The sequence below is a fragment of the Macaca nemestrina genome, chromosome 7, assembly GCF_043159975.1.
Source record: "Macaca nemestrina isolate mMacNem1 chromosome 7, mMacNem.hap1, whole genome shotgun sequence".
Taxonomy (NCBI): Eukaryota; Metazoa; Chordata; class Mammalia; order Primates; family Cercopithecidae; genus Macaca; species Macaca nemestrina.
In genome coordinates this window covers 173,188,581-173,211,469 of record NC_092131.1, presented here as the reverse complement: position 1 = coordinate 173,211,469, position 22,889 = coordinate 173,188,581, and the positions used below count along the sequence as shown (strand labels likewise).

Genomic DNA, 22,889 nt, shown 5'->3' with positions numbered 1-22,889 from the left:
GGAGGACTCCAGAATCACTTGCCACTGAATACCCCAACAATTCTTGCTGCCACTATGGACATCTGCAGCCTCAGCCATTGAGGACGTTTGCCATCTTTACTCATGCTGACCTCAGCTTATCATGCTGCATAGAAACTATACACCTGTGCCCTCACTGGAATGAGAACTAATGCACCCCACACAGCTGGTGCACTCACATCTCCTGTAGGTGTCTCACCCCACTGAAACCAGTCCTCAAAACCTAGAGGTAGTAACTGCACTATGAAATGAGAAGACATCAACTCTTTTTTCCATGGCTGATTTTACTCTGTATCCTTTCACTGGGACAAATTTTAACTATGAACATAACAGCTTTTCTGAGTTCTGTGAGTTCTTGTAGCAATCATTTAACCTGAGGGTGGTCTTGGGGACCCTTAAATACAGGTAGTTTTCTTGTACATGTGTCCTCAGATGAATACTTGGTGGGAACCTTCTGGAAATTTCTGGCTTTGTCTTCTGTGCAGCTGTCTCCTTTCTGATACTCTCCCACATGAGTTATAGTCCTCTTAGTCTCCTAAGACTAAGTTCCATATCCCCAAATCTGGTAGTCTACCATCCTACACTTGGGTTACCCCTGCCTGCACCATGGTTTGGGAACTCGAGCAGTAAAAGAGGAAAATTATAGGGATTATAGCATTTGTTTCTTGTCGCTCAGGGAATCATAGTTATTCAGTGCCTGTTACAGGATATATTTTTGTCTGCTCAAAAAAGTTTGTCATTCTAACTCCCAGAATGTAATCTTATTTAGAGATCTATCTTTACAGAGTTAATCAAGATACAATGAGGGTAGGCTCTACTGCATTATGACGGATGTCCTTATAAAAAAGAAAAATTTGGATACAGAGACAGACACACATAGAAGAAAGATTATTTAAATAGACAGAGGAGAAGAAGACAACCATCTAAAAGCCAAGGAGAGAGATTGAGAACAAATGCTTCCCTCACAGGTGCCATCGACACTGCCAGGATCTAGATTTTAGACTTCTAGCATCTGCACCTGGGAGATAATACATGTATGATGTTTAAGGCACCCAATTTGTGTTCCTTTGTTATGGCAGCCCTAGCAAACTAATACAGTGCCTGAGGTCCAGTGTCTGAAACCAATATTTTATATTTTTCTCTGCTTATTTTCTTGTTTAACATGAGAGGGTCCTATTGTCCACACGTTTGTGCCTCCCAAAATTTGTATGTTGAAACATAATCAACATATGAATGTGATAGCATTGGGAGGTGGGGCCTTTGAGAGGTGACTAGGTCATGAGAGAAGAGCCCTCAGGACTAGTGCTTTTTAAAAAGAGGCCCCAGAGAGCTGCCTTGCCCCTTCCACCATGTGTGGACACAGCTAGATGGCACCTGTGGACCAGAAAGCTGGCCCTCATCAGTCACCCAGATTAAACTGGTAAGAAACATGATGGTATCAATAAAAGTTTATCAGAAAATAGTATGTCATTCTAGAGGAATATACCATCATTTTAGACTTCAAGTTATTAATAAAAATAATTTGCCAGTTACGATTAATAGCACATAATGACGGTTAGTCAGAAAAGAAAATACAATATCAGCAATAGAATACAAGTAGTTGTGGAAGCCTAAGGTGACTTTTACTAATCCTCTTTTCTATAAACACCTTAAAAGCTAGATAAAAATTTACACAGCATCAATTTAAATAAACTGAGGATGCCTGCTTCTGGCCAAGGTGGAGTAATGTGGGCAGAATTTACCCCTTCTTTTATTACATTCTGGCTGTTATAGCAAAACATCATAAATCAGGAAACATAAATAGCAGAAATTTATTTCTCATAGTTATGAAGGCTGGGAAGTCCAAGATCAATGTGCTAGCAGATTGGGTGTCTGATAGAAGTTTGTAGACAGGCATGTTGAAAACACTTCTGGTTTGTCTGTTCAGCGAAGTGTATGCATTGATGGCTCCAGTTCAGCTCTGCGTACCATTTCAGCATTTTCCATATTTACCAGTCCCTGGGATTTGATATTTGTCCATCTGTAGTGGTACTTCCATAAGATAGCAAGTAGCTACATATGACTATGTAACATTAAAATAAAATTATTTAAACTTAAATACAATAAAAATTTTGTTCTTCAGTCATACTTTCCACATTCCAAACTGTCACAGTATACATCATCACAGAAAGTTTGGTTGGACTGCACTGCTCTAGATTCTCAAGAACGCCAAAGTAACTTGATATGAGTTACATTTTACAAGTATTACTCTGACTCTTCTGACAGAGCGGCAAGGAAGGGAGAAAGATAATAAAAGACAAGAGACTATTGTGATGATCCAAATTGGAGATGATAATAATTTCACACATGAGTTGTGGCAATGAAGATGATTTTTAAAAAGTCAGATAAAGGATATATTTCTGATAAACAGCTAATGGACTTGCTGAGACTTTGCATGAAAACTCATGAGGATTCCAAAGTTTTTGTTTGAGCAAATAAAACAATGACGTTACCATTTAGTAAGATGGGAAAGAAGGTGGCAGGAGTAAATTTGAGACAATGAAGCAGATTATGAGTTAAGTTTAAAATGAGATGACAGAAAGGCAATTGAATACGACTCTGAGATTCAGGGATAAGACTTCCTTGGAGATTAGAAGTTGACAGTCATCAATTTATTGACTTGAGAAGAGTGACATCAGCAACATGGAAGACCAGGATGCTCCCAGTCCATACCACCCACAGATGTATTGAAAAAAAAAAAAAAACTGAAACTGGCTAAAATAACTTGAGAGGAGTTCTGGAAAATAGACCAATGTCTTCAGTAACCAAGTAAATGTAAATGATCCATCTTCTATATTCTTTCTAATTTTTTTTTTGTTACTCATTAACCATCCCTACATACCATTCACCCTCTCACTATCCTTGCCAGCCTCTGATAACCATCTTTCTGCTCTCTGTCTCTATTAGTTCACTGTTTTGATTTGTAGATCTCACAAATAAGTGAGAACATGTGAAGTTTGTCTTACTGTGTCTGGTGTATTAGTCCATTTTCACACTGCTAAAAAGAACTACCTGAGATCAGGTAGTTTATAAAGAAAACAGGTTTAATTGACTCACAGTTCCACATGGCTGGGCAGGCGACTGGAAACTTACAATCACGGTGGAAAATGAAGGGGAAGCAAGGAACATCTTACATGGAGGCAGGAGAGAAAGGGAATGAGGGGGAAAGTCCTATATTTTTAAACTATCAGATCTTATCCCGGCCCGCGGGATAGTCAGTGTAGGCCCTGGAGGAGGGGGTGGGAATTTGGGGAACAAGAGACACGAGAAATGGAGACAAGACAGTGCTCTGATCAAGTTTCGTTTAATGGTGGTAATGCAATGCCTTATATACATTTGGAGGGGAAGGGGTTGGGCTAAGGCGGAAATGACCTCATTGCGGAAGGCGTGGCCAGATAGGCTTCGGTTTCTCTGGTCGGACGTCATGTTGCGCCTGCGCTGTCAGGTAGTCTTTTCGCGGGCGCGGGAAAAATGAATGAAGAAGAAGCGGGAAGAGCGCCATCTTTTAATGGCGGTATTAATACAGGGAAGAAGGTAAATCTAGGGAGAAGGTGTGGGGTGGAAATGAATATAGCTCAGGCGTTTAATCTTTAATTATTATTCGCTATGGCCGGGGCGTGCAGCTCCGGACAAGATCTCATGAGAACTCACTCACTATCACAAGAACAGCATGGAGGAAATCTGCCCATGATCCAATCACCTCCCACCAGGTCTGTCCCTCGACACATGAGCATTACAATTTGACGTGAGATTTGGGTGGGGACACAGAGCCAAACCATATCACCTGGCTTATTTCACTTACCATAGTGCCCTCCAATTCCATCCTTGTTGTTGCAAATCACAGGATTGCATTTTTTTAATGGTTGAATAGTACTCCATTGTGATAAGTACCACATTTTCTTTATTCATTTCTCTGTTGATGGACCCTTATGTTGCTTCCAAATCTTAGCTATTGTGAACAGTGCTGTAACAAACATGAGAGTAAAAACATCTCTTAGATATACTGGTTTCTTTTCTTTTAGGCATATACCTAAAAGTAGAATTGCTGGATCATATGGTAGCTCTGTTGTTAATTTTTCTGAGGAAACTCCAAACTGTTCTCCATAGTGGTTGTATCATTTACATTCCCACCAATAGTGTATGGGGGTTCCTTTTTCTCCATATCCTCTCCAGCATGTGTTAATGCCTGTCTTTTGAGTAAAAGCCATTCTAACTGGGGTGAGATAATATCTCATTGTAGTTTTCATTTACTTTTCTCTGATGATCAATAATGTTGAGCATCTTTTCACACGCCTGTTGGTGATTTGTATGTCTTCTTTTGAAAAATGCCTATTCAAATATTTTCCCCATTTTTAATCAGATTATTAGATTTTTTCCTATAGAGTTATTAGAGCTCCTTACATGTTTTGGTCATTAATCCCTTGTCATATGGGTAGTTTGAAAATATTTTCTCCCATTCTGTGGTTGTCCCTTCACTTTGTAATTTGTTTCCTTTGTTGTACAGGAGTTTTTTTTAACTTGATGTGATCCCATTTTTTCCATTTTGTTTTGGTTGTCTGTGCTCGTGGGGTATTACTTAAGAAATATTTGCCCAGACCAATGTCCTGGATAGTTTCCCTAATATTTTCTAGCAGTAGTTGCACAGTTTGATATATTAAAGTCTTTAATTGATTTTAATTTGATTTTTGTATATGGCAGGAGATAGGGGTCTAGTTTTATTCTTCTACATACGGATAGCCACTTTTCCTAGCACCATTTACTGGAGAAACTGTATTTTCCCCAGTGTGTGATCTTCGCACTTTTGTCAAAAATGAATTCACTGTAGGTGTTTACATTTGTTTCTGGGTTCTCTATTCTGTTCCATTGGTCTGTGTGTCTGTTTTTATATGAGTACCATGCTGTTTTGGTTACTATAGCTCTCTTTGTAATATAATTTGAAGTCAGGTAATGTGATTCCTCCACTGTTGTTCTTGTTGCTGAAATAACTGGCTATTTTGAGTCTTTTGTGGTTCCATATAAATTTTAAGACTTTTTTCCCATTTATGTGAAGAATGTCATTGGTATTTTGGTAAGAATTGCATTGAATTTTTAGATTGCTTTGGGTAGTATTGATATTTAACAATATGGATTCTGCCAGTCTATTAACATGGAATATATTTCCATTTCTTTGTTGTCCTCTTCAATTTCTTTCATCAGTATTTTATAGTTTTCACTGTAGATATCTTTCACTTCTTTGGTTAAGTTAATTCCTAGGTGTTCAACATTTTTATGGCTATTGTAAGTGGAATTACTTTTTAAAATTTCTTTCTCAGATTGTTCACTGTTGGTATATAGAAATGCTACTGATTTTTGTATGTTGATTTTTTAAAGATTATATTCTATATAATTCTATGTATATGAAATACAAAACCAGGCAAAACTAATCTATGGCGTAGGACTCAAGAGAGTGGTCAGTATAGGGGAGGGAATCATGGTAGAGGTCATGAGGAGCTCGGAGGGTGCCGTCATGCTCAGTTTCCTAATCTAGGTACAGGTTACAATGGTGTGTTTCAGGTTTTTATTATTATTATTATACTTTAAGTTCTAGGGTACATGTGCACAATGTGCAGGTTTGTTACATATGTATACATGTGCCATGTTGGTGTGCTGCACCCATTAACTCGTCATTTACATTAGGTATATTTCCTAATGCTATCCCTTCCCCCTCCCCCCTTCCCCCACCCCATGACAGGCCCCAGTGTGTGATATTCCGCATCCTGTGTCCAAGTGTTCTCATTGTTCAATTTCCACCTATGAGTGAGAACATGTGGTGTTTGATTTTTTGTCTTTGTGAAAGAGTTTGCTGAGAATTATTGTTTCCAGCCGCATTCATGTCCCTACAAAGGACAGGAACTCATCCTTTTTTATGGCTGCATAGTATTCCATGGTGTTTATGTGCCACATTTTCTTAATCCAGTCTGTCACTGATGGACATTTGGGTTGGTTCCAAGTCTTTGTTATTGTGAATAGTGCTGCAATAAACATACATGTGCATGTGTCTTTATAGCAGCACGATTTATAATCCTTTGGGTATATACCCAGTAATGGGATGGCTGGGTCAAATGGTATTTCTAGTTCTAGATCCTTGAGGAATCACCACACTGTCTGCCACAATGCTTGAACTAGTTTACAGTCCCATCAACAGTGTAAAAGTGTTCCTATTTCTCCACATCCTCTCTAGCACCTGTTGTTTCCTGACTTTTTAATGATTACCATTCTAACTGGTGTGAGATGGTATCCCATAGTGGTTTTGATTTGCATTTCTCTGATGGCCAGTGATGATGAGCATTTTTTAATGTGTCTGTTGGCTGCATAAATGTCTTCTTTTGAGAGGTGTCTGTTCATATCCTTCACCCACTTTTTGATGGGGTTGTTTGTTTTTTTCTTCTAAATTTGATTGAGTTCTTTATAGGTTCTGGATATTAGCCCTTTGTCACATGAGTAGATTGCAAAAATTTTCTCCCATTCTGTAGGTTTCCTGTTCACTCTGATGGTAGTTTCTTTTGATGTGCAGAAGCTCTTTAGTTTAATTAAATCCCATGTGTCAATTTTGGCTTTTGTTGCCATTGCTTTTGGTGTTTTACACATGAAGTCCTTGCCCATGCCTATGTCGTGAATGGTATTACCTAGGTTTTCTTCCAGGGTTTTTATGGTTTTAGGTCTAACATTTAAGTCTCTAATCCATCTTGAATTAATTTTCGTATAAGGAGTAAGGAAAGGATCCAGTTTCAGCTTTCTACTTATGGCTAGCCAATTTTCCCAGCACCATTTATTAAATAGGGAATTCTTTCCCCATTTCTTGTTGTTGTCAGGTTTGTCAAAGATCAGATGGCTGTAGATGTGTGGTAATATGTCTGAGGGCTCTGTTCTGTTCCATTGGTCTATATCTCTGTTTTGGTACCAGTACCATGCTGTTTTGGTTGCTGTAGCCTTGTAGTATAGTTTGAAGTCAGGTATTGTGATGCCTCCAGCTTTGTTCTTTTGGCTTAGGATTGTCTTGGCAATGGGGGGTCTTTTTTGGTTCCATATGAACTTTAAAGCAGTTTTTTCCAATTCTGTGAAGAAAGTCATTGGTAGCTTAATGGGGATGGCATTGAATCTATAAATTACCTTGGGCAGTATGGCCATTTTCACAATATTGATTCTTCCTATCCATGAGCATGGTATGCTCTTCCATTTGTTTGTGTCCTCTTTTATTTCACTGAGCAGTGGTTTGTAGTTCTCCTTGAAGAGGTCCTTTACATCCCTTGTAAGTTGGATTCCTAGGTATTTTATTCTCTTTGAAGCTATGGTGAATGGGAGTTCATTTATGATTTGGCTCTCTGTTTGTCTGTTACTGGTGTATAAAAACGCTTGATTTTTGCACATTGATTTTGTATCCTGAGACTTTGCTGAAGTTGCTTATCAGCTTAAGGAGATTTTGGGCTGAGATGATGGGCTTTTCTAAATATACAATCATGTCATCTGCAAACAGGGACAATTTGACCTCTTCTTTTCCTAACTGAATACCCTTTATTTCTTTCTCTTGCCTGATCGCCTTAGCCAGAACTTCCAACACTATGTTGAATAGGAGTGGTGAGAGAGGGCATCCCTGTCTTGTGCCCGTTTTCAAAGGGAATGCTTCCAATTTTTGCCCATTCAGTATGATATTGACTGTGGGTTTGTCATAAATAGCTCTTATTATTTTGAGATATGTTCCATCAATACCGAATTAGCATGAAGGGCTGTTGAATTTTGTCAAAGGCCTTTTCTGCATCTGTTGAGATAATCATGTGGTTTTTTCTTTGGTTCTGTTTATATGCTGGCTTACATTTATTGATTTGTGTATGTTGAACCAGCCTTGCATCCCAGGGATGAAGCCCACTTGATCATGGTGGATAAGCTTTTTGATATGCTGCTGGATTTAGTTTGCCAGTATTTTATTGAGGATTTTTGCATCGATGTTCTCAGGGATATTGGTCTAAAATTCTCTTTTTTTTGGTTGTATCTCTTTCAGGCTTTGGTATCAGGATGATGTTGGCCTCACAAAATGAGTTAGGGAGGATTCCCTCTTTTTCTATTGATTGAAATAGTTTCAGAAAGAATGGTACCAGCTCCTCCTTGTACCTCTGGGTAGAATTAGGCTGTGAATCCATCTGGTCCTGGACTTTTTTTGGCTGGTAGGCTATTAATTATTGCCTCAATTTCAGAGCCTGCTATTGGTCTATTCAGGGATTCAACTTCTTCCTGGTTTAGTCTTGGGAGAGTGTAAGTGTCCAGGAAATTATCCATTTCTTCTAGGTTTTCTAGTTTATTTGCGTAGAGGTGTTTATAGTATTCTCTGATGGTAGTTTGTATTTCTGTGGGGTCAGTAGTAATATCCCCTTTATCATTTTTTATTGCACCTATTTGATTCTTCTCTCTTTTCTTCTTTATTAGTCTTGCTAGTGGTCTATCAATTTTGTTGATCTTTTCAAAAAACCAGCTCCTAGATTCATTGAATTTTTGGAGGGTTTTTTGTGTCTCTATCTCCTTCAGTTCTGCTCTGATCTTAGTTATTTCTTGCCTTCTGCTAGCTTTTAAATGTGTTTGCTCTTGCTTCTCTAGTTCTTTTAATTGTGATGTTAGGGTGTCAATTTTAGATCTTTCCTGCTTTCTCTTGTGGGAATTTAGTGCTATAAATTTCCCTCTACACACTGCTTTAAATGTGTCCCAGAGATTCTGGTATGTCCTATCTTTGTTCTCATTGATTTCAAAGAACATCTTTATTTCTGCCTTCATTTCATTATGTACCCAGTAGTCATTCAGGATCAGGTTGTTCAGTTTCCATGTAGTTGAGTGGTCTTGATTGAGTTTCTTAGTCCTGAGTTCTAGTTTGATTGCACTGTGGTCTGAGAGACAGTTTGTTAAAATTTCTATTCTTTTACATTTGCTGAAGAGTGCTTTACTTCCAGCTATGTGGTCAATTTTGGAATAAGTGCGATGTGGTGCTGAGAAGAATGTATATTCTGTTGATTTGGGGTGGAGAGTTCTGTAGATGTCTATTAGGTCCACTTGGTGCAGAGTTGAGTTCAATTCCTGGATATCCTTGTTAACTTACTGTCTCGTTGATCTGTCTAATGTTGACAGTGGGGTGTTAAAGTCTCCCATTATTATTGTATGTGAGTTTAAGTCTCTTTGTAAGTCTCTAAGGACTTGCTTTATGAATCTAGGTGCTCCTGCATTGGGTGCATATATATTTAGTATAGTTAGCTCTTCTTGTTGAATTGATCCCTTTACCATTATGTAATGGCTTTGTCTCTTTTGATCTTTGTTGGTTTAAAGTCTGTTTTATCAGAGACTAGGATTGCAACCCCTGCCTTTTTTTGTTTTCCATTTGCTCGGTAGATCTTCCTCCATCCCTTTATTTTGAGCCTATGTGTGTCTCTGCAGGTGAGATGGGTCTCCTGAATATAGCAAACTGATGGGTCTTGACTCTATCCAATTTGCTAGTCTGTGTCTTTTAATTGGACCATTTATTCCATTTACATTTATGGTTAATATTGTTATGTGTGAACTTGATCCTGTCATTATGATATTAGCTGGTTATTTTGCTCACTAGTTGATGCAGTTTCTTCCTAGCATTGATGGTCTTTACATTTTGGCATGTTTTTGCAGTGGCTGGTACCTGTTGTTCCTTTCCACGTTTAGTGCTTCCTTCAGGATCTCTTGTAGTAGGCCTGGTGGTGACAAAATCTCTAAGCATTTGCTTGTCTGTAAAGGATTTTATTTCTCCTTCACTTATGAAACTTAGTTTGGCTGGATATGAAATTCTGGTTTGAAAATTCTTTTCTTTACAAATGTTGAATATTGGCCCTCACACTCTTCTGGCTTGTAGAGTTTCTGCTGAGAGATCTGTTGTTAGTCTGATGGGCTTCCCTTTGTGTGTAACCTGAGCTTTCTCTCTGGCTGCCCTTAACAGTTTTTCCTTCATTTCAACTTTGGTGACTCTGACTATTATGTGTCTTGGAGTTGCTCTTCTCAAGGAATATCTTTGTGGCGTTCTCTGTATTTCCTGAATTTGAATGTTGGCCTGCCTTGCTAGGTGGGGGAAGTTCTCCTGGATAATATCCTGCAGAGTGTTTTCCAACTTGGTTCCATTCTCCCCATCACTTTCAGGCACACCAATCAGATGTAGATTTGGTCTTTTCACATAATCCCATATTTCTTGGAGTGTTTGTTCATTTCTTTTTGCTGTTTTTTCCCTAAACTTCTTTTCTCACTTCATTTCATTCATTTGATCTTCAATCACTGATAATCTTTCTTCCAGTTGATTGAGTTGGTTACTGAAGCTTGTGCATTTGTCACATAGTTCTTGTGTCATGGTTTTCATCGCTATCAGTTCATTTGTGGAATTCTCTGCATTGGTTATTCTAGTTATCCATTCTTCCATTCTTTTTTCAAGGTTTTTAGTTTCTTTACACTGGGTACATAGTTCCTCCTTTAGCTCTGAGAAGTTTGATCGATTGAAGCCTTCTTCTCTCAACTCATCAAAGTCATTCTCCATCCAGCTTTGTTCCGTTGCTGGTGATGAGCTGCGTTCCTTTGGAGGCAGAGATGCACTCTGATTTTTTGAATTTCCAGCTTTTCTGCACTGCTTTTTCCCTATCTTTGTGGTTTTATCTGACTTTGGTCTTTGATGATGGTGACGTACTGATGGGGTTTTGGTGCGGGTGTCCTTTCTGTTTGTTAGTTTTCCTTCTAACAGTCAACCCTCAGCTGCAGGTCTGCTGGAGTTTGCTTGAGATCCACTCCAGACCCTGTTTGGCTGGGTATCAGCAGTGGAGGCTGCAGAAGATAGAATATTGCTGAATAGCAAGTGTTGCTGCGTGATTCTTGCTCTGGAAGCTTTGTCTCACAGGTGTACCCAGCCGTGTGAAGTGTGAGGTGTCAGTCTGTGCACCTAGTGGGGGATGTCTCCTAGTTAGGCTACTCAGGGGTCAGGGACCCACTTGAGCAGGCAGTCTGTCTGTTCTCAGATCTCAACCTCCATGCTGGGAGAACCAATGCTCTCTTCAAAGCTGTCAGACAGGGACATTTACATCTGCAGAGGTTTCTGCTGCTTTTTGTTAAGCTATGCCCTATCCCCAGAGGTGGAGTCTATACAGGCAGGCAGGCCTCCTTGAGCTGTGGTGGGCTCCAACCAGTTCGAGCTTCCTGGTGGCTTTGTTTACCTACTTAAGCCTCAGCAATGGTGGGAGCCCCTCCCCCAGCCTTGCTGCCACCTTGCAGTTAGATCTCAGACTGCTGTGCTAGCAATGAGGGAGGCTCTGTGGGCATGGGACCTTCTGGGCCAGGAGTGGGATAAAATCTCCTGGTGTGCTGTTTGCTAAGACCCTTGGTAAAGTGCAGTATTACGGTGGGAGTTACCCGATTTTCCAGATGTTGTGTGTCTGTTTCCCTTGGCTAGGAAAGGGGAATTCCCTTCCCCTTTGCACTTCCCAGGTGAGGCAGTGCCTCACCCTGCTTCAGATCTTGCTGGTTGGGCTGCATCCACTGACCAGCACCAACTGTCTGACACACCCCAGTGAGATGAACCCGGTACCTCAGTTGAAAATGCAGAAATCACTCTTCTTCTGTGTTGCTCACGCTGGGAGCTGGAGGCTGGAGCTGTTCCTATTTGGCCATCTTGGGCGCCCCTCTCTAAGCTAATTTTTTTTTTTTTTTTTTTTTTTTGAGACGGAGTCTCACGCTGTTGCCCAGGCTGGAGTGCAGTGGCGCGATCTCGGCTCACTGCAAGCTCCGCCTCCCGGGTTCCCGCCATTCTCCTGCCTCAGCCTCCTGAGTAGCTGGGACTACAGGCGCCCACCACCGCGCCCGGCTAATTTTTTGTATTTTTAGTAGAGACGGGGTTTCACTGTGGTCTCGATCTCCTGACCTTGTGATCCGCCCGCCTCGGCCTCCCAAAGTGCTGGGATTACAGGCTTGAGCCACCGCGCCCGGCCTAAGCTAATTTTTTAAAGATATTTTTATTTCAGGTTGGCCCCCAATTGGTAGAAATTCACAACTCTCCAGTTTTAGGTCTCTCTGCCTCCCATTTCAGAATCGTGCAGCAGAATTGCATTATTTTGAATACTGTAATGTATAATTTGTGATTATTCCAATTATTACAATAAAGATTGCTTTGCATGAATAAACTACAGTGTACAACCATGTGTGGATAAATGGATGAGATACTTAAGAACAGAAGTGTTAATAAACTAAGAGTGTAGGCTGGGTGCGGTGGCTCATGTCTGTAATCCCAGCAACTTGGGAGGACGAGGCAGGCGGATCACCTGAGCTCGGGAGTTCAAGACCAGCCCGATCAACATGGAGAAATCCTGTCTCTACTAAAAATACAAAATTAGCCAGGCATGGTGGTGCATGCCTATAATCCTAGCTACTTGGGAGGCTGAGGCAGAAGAATGGCTTGAACTGGGGCAGCAGAATTTGCAATGAGCCAGGATCCCACCCTTGGGCAACAAAAGCGAAACTCATTCTCAAAAAAAAAAAAAAAAAAAGAGCAGAATACATTCTGACACATTCTACAATATGGATGAACCTTGAGGGCATTATGCTAAGTGAAACAAGCCAAACATAAAAAATAAAAACAGCATGTGATTCCACATTACATAAGGTACCTAGAGTAGTCAGATTCACAGAGAAGGTAGAACAGTGGTTGCCAAGAGCTGCGTCAGAGAAGAATGGGCAAGTGTTGTGTAATGGGTACAGAGTTTCAGTTTTGGTGAGATGAAAAAGCTCAGGAGAGGGGTGATGGTGACTGTTTCACAACCAAGTGAGTGTAGTCAAAGCCACTGAACTATAACTTAAAAATGTTAAAATGGTAAATTTTACTTTACATACATTCAACTACACACACACAAAACGGAGCCACGAAGTTTCAAGTATCTTAATAGGACAAATCAAAACCAGTCTTTGGAATATACTATTTTCATTTTTCCTTTACTTTATGCCAAGATGTGTAAGTTACAAAACAAAAATGCATCTTTAACTGTATTCAGGTCTTGCAGTAAGTGTATGGCCTGTTGGAAGTCATACTCCTCCCAAACCATCAATCATTAAAGTGTGCAGTTCTAAAAATACAGATATAAAAATACCTTTTCCCGAATATTCATTTTTTATTTATATTTTCACCTTCCGATTTTGTGTATCACCTAAGAAGTGAGTATGCCTCATGGTTAAGAATGTGGGCTCTGGTGTTAGAAAGATTTATCACGAATGTCCCGGAGTAACTCTGGGGCTTTACCACCTGACACTTATTCTCAGATTAATGGAAACACTTGCCTCTCTTATAAAAAGAGAAAGAGGGAAAAGAAGGATAAAAAGAAAGTAAGAGTCAGAAAACGCAAGTTTCAGTCATAAATGATTTTATCTAGACAATTTAAAAAAATGAAGGGAGAGAGAAATCAAGGAAGTTGCTAAATCCACGTGCTTTACCTTTCCATTTATGCAGGCGATGATAAACTTATTAGGGCACGTGGAAAAGTAACTCCTTCTGTATTCCTTACAACACTTACCTTTGAGTGGTCCCAACAGGATGCTGGTCATGCTTGCAGTTCAGCTGAAATTTTATTTTTATTTTTATTTTTATTTTTATTTTTTAACACTACTTGCTATTCTTTCTGGTTTCTTCCCAGCCTCTTTATGGGTGTGTGGTAAAATAACACTTAGATACCCACCGGCTTCCATTTACTTCCATCCCTGCCCTGCCAGACCCGCTGGGCAGGATCCCCCACCTCTCCGGCCCACAAACTGGAAGGTGCAGCGCCCAGGGCGCACAGCTCCCGGGTGGCAGTGGGACTCATGCACAAGAAGGCCATCCCCGCGCTAAGCTGAGGCGTTTCTGGAAGGTACCCTCTGCCTAGGTGCCGGCAGTGGCCGCGGAACCCGCCCCGGGGGACAGAGCGCATCATCAAGGTGCTTTGGCCACGTTGAGGCCTCCCCCTGGCCTCCTTCCCACATGCCCTGACCCACGGAGACCTTCAATGGCCCCTGTGTTTACCTAAAACTTTTGCCACGCGCCATCTCCACTGTGTCCGTCAGCCGCTGACCTGAACCAGGTGCGCGGTGGGGGGCGGGGCGACCCGGCAGGGGGCGTGGCGAAGGCTGCTGATTTCCTACCGCAAACACCACACCCGCTTCACCTAAAGCAGAAATTAAAGCCAGGAGGCACCACCCCTTGTGGGCCCCTGAAAACTACAAAACCAAGTTTGCAGACAGTTCAAAGGCGCTTGGGTTGGCCAGTGGCAATTTTTGTTTCCCGTCCCTCTGCACAGGGGACAGCCCTCGCGCTGCCAGCGGCTCTGGCTGGGGGTGAGTCCGGAACCTGTGAGCCGCGGAACTCTGGGCTCGGAGCTCCAATTTCCGCTAGGCGCGTCCTTGCGGTGCGCTTTCCCAGCGGCTCTCTGGCCCCGCTTGCCGCTTGTGTGGGGAGTTGGAGACAGCCCTGGCCCCGCGGGCCTGGCGCTGACAGACCCTGCAGCGGTGTCTGACGGGGGTCGGGGGTGAGCAAAGCCACCGGCTGCCCCAGCACATCCTCACATAAGTGCGCAGATCCCGGGCTCAGGTGCGACTGGGGTCGCACGTGGACGCGGGTTGCAGGCCCCTGGCAAATTGCTGAGTTGGGGGAAGGTAAGGGGAAATGTAATTCACTTTTCCCCACATTTCAGAGGACCTAGGCTACCAACATTTTAAAAATTGTTAGAATTTTTACAGTATGGCTCTGTCCGTTGAATGTTATTGAAATCAACCGAACCTCAGTTATTAACGCCTAGAAGCTCCCCCTGAGGCTTGTTACGGCCCCATCCCCCCCCCACACAAACTGTATTGGTTTCTCCTTCGCCTATGTTGCTCCTAAAGCACTCAGTGTTTACCTGTCATCATGCTTCATTGAAAGTACAAACTTTTCACTTGTCTGTCCACCCCAACTAAGCTTCTTGAGAGTTAGAACTTTCAGGTCTCTTCCCAGCACAAACGTTTTATGCGTATTTTGTTGAAGAACTTCAAATATGATCTATAAAATTATGACTCATTTATGTTTCAAACTCCAACCTCTCCCTTGAGTTCCTGGCTCACAGCAACTACAGACTGAGCTTAGTTGGAATTCAGTAGCACACAACTGGGATATCCGCACTGTCCGGCTTTTAACAATTTTTAAAATTTTGGTACTGTCAGCATCGCAAATTCAGTGTCCAAAATAGAGTAGAATGTTGTTTCTACCCACCCATACTCTGCCATCCCCTGAAGTCCTTTCCCCATGGTCCACCACTCAAGCCTTGCCTATCGCAGTAAATGGCAGTTCTCTCTTTCCAGTTGCTCACACATAAAACGAGGCTGCTATTTTGATGTCTTCATTTTTCTCTATTCTGTATCTAATTCCTTAGCAATCCTGTCAGTTCTACCTCCAAACTGTACTCAGCATATTCACTGCTCTAACTCCAGCTTAAATCACCATGATCCTTTGCCTGGAATGCTGCATCAACCTTCTAATCACTCTACTTTCCTCTCCCTCCTTCCTCCCTTTCTTCTTCCTTCGTGTAAATTATCATTTCATCCTTCTGCTTAAAATCTTCTCTTGTTTTCTTATTACACTTAAAATGGCAAACTCTTACCTTGAGCCCTGCGGAATTTGGCAGCCATCAGTCTCTCCAGCTTCACCTTCTGCCTCCTTCACACTCCAGCCACGCTCACTTTTTTATTCCTCAGGCTTCCCAAGCTCAATTGCATCTTAGAGAATTTGTTCTTGCTGTTTCTTCTGCCTGGAATACGTGTTTCCCAGTCTTTATAGGACTATCCTTACCTGTAGGTTTCATCTCAGATGTCACATCTAAGAGAGGTTTTCCTTGACCACTGTAGCCAAAGCAAATGTTGATCACGGAAGGAAAAAGGGAATGACTGAGTGGAGTGGTGTATAGTGTCGCAGAGTCGATAATTTAAGGCTAATTCACTATGTATCTCCAAGCAAATAGATTTGTAATTCTTTTCCTGCCTAAAATCTATACAGCTGATTCACAAATACTTGGTTGACAGGTTTTATAGATCAGTGTGGCTCATCAGCTTATACGTTGTTGGGGCCAGAATCTATGCTTACACTTCATTCCAATTTGATTTTACCGAAGAGTTGGGGTTTTCATTTTTCGTTTAATTAACAGAGCTGTGAAATTATTATCTGTAATTCTAAATCTCATTTAATTCCTCCCAATAGGATGCAAGACAGATTGGCATGAAAGTTCACTTCTTTAACAAAAGTGTTTTATGACTTTAATAAAATATTAGAGAATGGTAGGCTCCATGGAAGCCCTTTACAAAAACGTGTGATACAAAGTTTTGATGATGAGTGGACTTTGCAACAACTGGAATTGCGAAGTGACCCAATTTCACAAAGCTTCCAAAATGCAGTTAGTGAAACAAAGATGAAGATATCAGTCTCCCAGACAGTGAAGAACAGGAGTGTGAAGAGGATGGTTCAGAGACAGAGGCTGGTGGCCAGGAGGACCTAGAAGATTTAGAGGAGGAGGAGGAAGTGTCAGATACGGGTGGTGACAATCCTGAAGTGAGTGAGAGAGCAAACTCAAGCAAATGCGATCTGAGGAAAAGCCCAGTTTTCAGTGCTGAGGATTCTGACCTTGACTTTGGTATCAACAAATTGGAACAGCAGAGCAAGGTGCAAAACAAAGGACATGGAAAACCAAGAGAGAAGTCCATAGTAGACGAGATATTCCTCCAACTCTCTGAAATGGAGGCCTATTTAGAAAACAGAGGAAAAGAACAAAAAGATGATGACGATGAGGTGGAAGATACTGATTTTTTAAAAGATATTCATGCTGATGAAGATGAAGGGGGACTCTCTGGAAGTAAGAAAGTTAAGGTAAAGTGTTGAGAGAGGACAGAGCCCTTTCCTCCTCCTCTAATTAGCTTTTGTTCTGTTTTTCTAGGAGAGATGTAATTGTAGTCAGAAGATGTAGAGCTAATAAATATTATGCTGTATCTTATCAGTTAAAATGAATCTATACTTCCATTCAGTTTATGTTCCAGTTGTTCCTGTAATAGTTTTATGGTAGTGTTTTTAGTTGCCAATTTCACCTAGTAACTATTTTTTGACTTGTAGTGTTATTAAGTTAGAAAGTAATGTAAACATACAGTACACATACAAATATATATGCATGTGTTAATGATGTATTTTTCTATTCCTAATTAATAGTTTTAAAAATCTTTTTATCTTAGTCAGGTAAAAGTTCCAGAAATGTGAAGTACAAAGATTTTTTTGATCCAGTTGAAAATGATGAACACATAGCAAGTGATCATGATGATGCGCTGGGTTCAAACAAGATGATGAAATTGCTGAAGAAGCAGCAGAAGAACTAAGCATTTCTGAAATCTATTTTGAACCATCCTTTACAAGGTGAGCTGGAATTGCCCACTCATGTATTTGTACTTGTGGTTTGCACGTCTGTTTGTTTTAAGAAGTTAGATTCTGTCCTATCAGATATTTTCAAGATAGCCAGAGGAAAGTCTCTGGATTTAAAGGGACATTAGAGATCAATTAATGAAGAAAAATATTACTGGCAGTAGCAATCAAACCTTTCTTACCAGGAACTTTGATTTGGTTTTGTGCCCCCAAAATCCTGTTATTTTTGTGAGATAGGAGGTTTGTATTATAGATCAATGAATGATTTATTTTCTATATATTACACACTTTTTGTTCTGTTTCTTACATAGCATTTCACTGAAATGATACCTTCTCTTCCTTAATACCTGGATGATTTTGGAAGTTCTGAGTATTTGATTGCATTAGGCATATAAAAGAAGAACTTTATTGAGGGAAAATATGTTTCCTTTTGTTTTTCTATTGGAAAGCAGTATATTTCTTTTTATAAGAGTTTTTGTAGTGTTGGGATAAAGACGATGACCTGGAAGAAAGTGAAGACAGTAAACAATATAAAGAAAGCTTGAAAAGAGTGACCTTTGCTTTGCTGGATGATGAGGCAACTGACAATGCAGGTGTTTTAAATGTAAAGAAAAATTCTGATGACGTTAAATCCTCTTTTGTAAAAAGACAGGAAAAGGTAATTAGGAATTTAAGGAACTTTTAATATGCTTGACATGATTGTGGAACTGACAGACTACTAACAAACCTTCCCTGTTTTCCATCTTTTTTGAGATGGAGTCTTGCTCTGACATCCAGGCTGGAGTGCAATGGTGCAATCACAGCTCACTTGTACCTCCCGGGTACAAGTGATTCTGCCTCAGCCTCCTGAGTGGCTGAGATTAGAGGTGCTTTCCAAAATGTCTGGCTAATTTTTCTATTTTTAGAAGACATGGGGTTTCACCATGTTGGCCAGGCTGGTCTCGAACTCCTGACCTCAGGTGATTCTCCTGCCTCAGCCTCCAAAAGTGTCGAGGTTACAGGCGTGAGCCACTGTGCCTCAGCGTTCCCTATTTTTCTTGTAACTATTAACCATCCATCCTTTGAAAACAAATTATCTTGGCCAGGTGCAGTGGCTTACGCCTGTAATCCTAGCACTTTGGTAGTCTGAAACGGGAGGATCACTTGAGCTTATGAGTTCAAGACCAGGCTGTGCAACACAGTGAGACCTGGTCTCTAAAAAATATTCAAAAATTAGTGGGGAGTGGTGCTGTATGCCTGTCATCCAGCTACTCGGGTGGCTGAGGCGGGAGGACCACTTGAGCCCAGGAGGTCGATGCTGCAGTGAGCTACGATCACATCACTGCTCTCCAGCCTGGGCGGTGGAGCAAGATCCTGTCTTCAAACAAACAAACAAACAGACAAACAGAAAACCGAAAATCTTGGGGCTACTCTCTAAAGCAAAAGCACACTATATAGAGATGCCATATGGAAAGCATCTGATTTGCAAAAATCAGTGCCTGCATTACCCAGCCTATAGCTTTCAATGTGGGGACTGTGTGTAAAATGGTTGTTTCTTTTCTCTCTCCTTATGTCTTTATATGTATAGCATGTCTCTCCTGACAAAGCTGTCCTGAGAGCCTCTTGTAACTGTTTTCACTGCTCTGGAGGATACCGCCTGTGTCTTTAAGGTGCTCCACAGATTTTGGTGAGTGCAAAAAATAGCCGTAATTTTAATTAATACCATAACAAACATATCTTCCAAAGTATGTCTGATTTCAGACAAGTGAAATTTCATTTAAATTTAGTAGATGTAGTCTGGCTCCAATAATTTGGCTATATTATTTATCCAATCTTAAAATTGTATTATAATAAAAATGAGAATAGTGCCAGGCACAGTAGCTCACACTTGTAATCCCAGCACTTTGGGAGGCTGACGAAGGAGGATTCTTTGAGCCCAAGAGTTCGAGACCAGCCTGGGCAACGTGGTGAAACTCCGTCTCCACTAAAAATTTTAAAAATGAGCTGGGTTGGTAGCGTGAGCCTATATTCTCTGCTACTCGAGAGTCTGATCTGGGATGATCGCCTGAGTCCAGGAGTTCAAGGCTGCAGTGAGCTATTATTGGACTATGGCACTCCAGCCTGGGCAACAGAGCTGGAGAATACGCAAATAAGCCATACCAAGAATATCAAAAGAATTATTTTTAAAATCTTCGAACCTAAATTAAATTCATCATTGCCAGATTGTCCCTAGAGGATAAATTCTAAAGGCAAACAAAAAACAAAAAACAAAAAACCCCATAAAGTATTAATAAGTTAGTGTCCTTCCATCCCACTCCTCCCACCCTCCCCCCACAAAAAAGAAAGAAAGGTTTGGTTTTGCTTTGAAATTTTATTAGACCTTCAAGTGAAGTTTTCAGTAAATCACAAATAATTTATTGCAATTTCCACATATAAAGTAGAACTTTCAAGCTTTTTTCGTTTGAAACTGTTAGAATATGAAAACCCAAACCTGACAAAGGTAGCATTAACACACACACACACTCTTATTCATGACTCATGACGCGGACGTAGCCCAGTGGAAAAATTATGCCACACAACCACGTGAACCTTATTCTTTGGAATCACTCTTAGAAGATCTGGTATGATTCCTGGTTGCAAGACGTTAAGGACAAAATACACAGTTCCCTCCATATATGTTAGAAAGACATTTGATAAAATTCAGTATTTATTTCTAATTTTTTTTTACCCCTAGTGGATTATAAACACATCTAGCCAAAAGCTGCCATCATGCATGATGGGTGAAATTCTGCAAACATCCCTTAAAGATCAGGAAGAAGACAAAATGTCCAGTGTTACAGTTACCCCCGTTAATTAACACTAACAGTTAATCGCCACGTAAGCCAGTGCAACTACAAAAGATAAAGATAAGAGATTAGGAAAACTACGGGGAGCCGTGGTTCACACCTGTAATCCCAGCACTTTGGGAGCTCAGGAGCTCACAGCACTTGAGCTCAGGAGTTTGAGACCTGCCTGGGCAACATGGTGAGACCTCATCTCTGTGAAAAAATACAAAATGAGCTGGCATATTACATGCACCTGTGGTCCCAGCTACTTGGGAGTCTGAGGTGAGAGGGCTGCTTGAGCCTGGGAGGCAGAGGCTGCAATGAGCTGAGATGGCACAACTGTCCTCCAGCCTGGGCAACAGAGTGAGACTGTGTCTCAAAAAAAAAAAAAAAAAAGATTAGGGATACTAAAATGAAAACATTATTGTTTGGAGAGAAAGCTGAATGGATAAGCTGAATCGATATTGGGAACACAAGATAATTCTGTAAGGTAGCTGAAAAAGCTGGGATTTTATACACTGAAGTCATAATTGTTGTCTTTTATAAGTTAGAGATAAGAAGAATTTGAGTTTAGAGTCAAAAGGGTCAGGCTCCATCAAATACTAATATTCTAATCAAAGAATTACTTGCCTGGGCATGGTGGCTCATGCCTGTAATCCCAGCACTTTGGGAGGCTGAGGCGGGCAGATCACGAGGTCAGGAGATCAAGACCATCCTGGCTAACACGGTGAAACCCCGTCCCTACTAAAAATACAAAAAATTAGCCGGGCATGGTGGCGGGCACCTGTAGTCCCAGCTACTCAGGAGGCTGAGGTAGGAGAATGGTGTGAACCCGGGAGGCGGAGCTTGCAGTGAGCCTACATCGTGCCACTGCACTCCAGCCTGGGCGACAGAGTGAGAGACTCCATTTCAAAAAAAAAAAAGAATTACTTAACTTTAGGATGCTCTAATAATCAAAATTGATAGTGGCTTGTGAACAGATAGATCACTTGAATAGAATAGAGCTCAGATATAAACCCAAATGCTTCTGAGGGAGTTAAGTATATTATAAACATGACATTTTAAATCAATGAGGAAAAGAAATCATTTGCAGCTCACCCCCCCATAGGCAGCAGAAATAGGAAGTCATTGGCAGAATAAAAAGACAGTAAGAACAGAATTGTGGAACAGTATGTTTCTTGCTTCCCCACTTTTCAAAGTATTTTTTGCTTTTACACAAGTATAAGTGTAATATTATTTTCTAAGTGTATACTCATTCTTTTGTCTCTTTCTTAGATGAAAGAAAAAAGTTATACCTTTAGAAAAAGAGTTGTTAGAATAAAGCCTCGGCAGCGTCAGGGCAGTGACAGCACAGAAGAGGCCAGAGAATAGCCTCCTGGAGGGGACCCTGCGCTGTGACCATGCTGTCCGGATGGGTACGGTGCCCTCTTCTGCAGAGTGTTCAATTCTGTGCTTTTTCTATAGTTCCCTTTCATAGAAACATTTGGGGTGATGTTTCTTTTCCCTCAACATTTTATTTTAAAAACTTGCAAACAGAGAAGTTGATAAAATCATACAGTGAACATCTGTATTGTATTCAACTGGATTCACTAGTTAACATTTTGTCATATTTGTTTCTCTCTTCCGTGTATGAAAGATTGTATATGTGCCCTTTTAACCCCTGAATCATTTCAAAGTAAGTTCCCAGTATCAGAGCATTTCACTGTTAGGTACTTTTGTAGATATCTTCTAAGAACCAGGACATTCTCCTATATAATCACAATACCATTAATCTACCCCCAAAATTTAACATCAATACACTAATGATACCTACTGTATAGATTATTATCAGCTTTCTTGCAGTAATCTGTTTAGAAGACTTGCATCCTGTCACCGTCCACTGATTAAATTTTGAACTCTCACTTGAAACCCTGGTCATCTCACTGCCTTCTTTCTTATACCCATTAAGTCAAAATGAGCTCTCATTTTATTTCAGTGGAAAAGAGAACGGAAAAGAGGGGAAGAGTCCCTAGGTACCTGGGAGAAAGTATGAGCACTTACTACCACACGTATTCTAGTTCTGTGGTTTTCAAACTCCAGGGAGCATCTCAAGACTTATTAAAGCACCGATAGCTGTCCCTCTTGCCCACTTTCTGATTCGGGAGGTGTGGGGCTGGCCCAGGAATCTGCATGTCTAACAAGTTCCCACGTGTTGCTGATGCTGAGGGTCTGAGGACTACAATGCAAGAATTAGTGGTTTAGTGGACGTCTACCTAATGAATACATGTTTTATTTCCCTTAGCACCTGTGATTACAGAGGAAACACTTTTCACCTGGAAGATATCATTAAACAAGATAAGAGTTCAGGTCAGTAAGAATTAAATTTAACTTAATTGAAATATCACTGAAATGTTTAGAAATAATATGACAGGCCAGGCACAGTGGCTCATGCCTGTAATCCCAGTACTTTGGGAGGACAAGGCAGAAGGATCCCTTGAGGTCAGGAGTTTGAGACCAGCCTGTCCAAGATGGTAAAACTCCACCTCTACTAAAAATACAAAAATTAGCTGGGCATGGTGGTGCAT

General features: G+C 40.9%; 2 long non-coding RNA genes and 1 pseudogene across 2 annotated transcripts; 2 read left to right on the top strand and 1 right to left on the bottom strand.

Moving 5' to 3' along the window:
* Nucleotides 1-1,777: 1,777 nt before the first annotated feature.
* On the bottom strand, nucleotides 1,778-14,722 carry LOC139355508 (uncharacterized). Its single transcript, XR_011606270.1, has 3 exons — nucleotides 14,117-14,722; nucleotides 3,860-4,021; nucleotides 1,778-2,080 (listed from the first exon to the last, which is right to left on the bottom strand). It is a non-coding gene; the product is annotated as an uncharacterized lncRNA (long non-coding RNA).
* A 1,597-nt stretch (nucleotides 14,723-16,319) lies between these two features.
* LOC139364035 (U3 small nucleolar ribonucleoprotein protein MPP10-like) lies at nucleotides 16,320-17,519 on the top strand (annotated as a pseudogene).
* Nucleotides 17,520-18,029: 510 nt separating this feature from the next.
* LOC105468330 (uncharacterized) lies at nucleotides 18,030-22,676 on the top strand. The gene is made up of 3 exons (XR_011606269.1): nucleotides 18,030-18,179; nucleotides 19,089-19,187; nucleotides 22,607-22,676. It is a non-coding gene; the product is annotated as an uncharacterized lncRNA (long non-coding RNA).
* The last annotated feature ends 213 nt before the right edge of the window (nucleotides 22,677-22,889 follow it).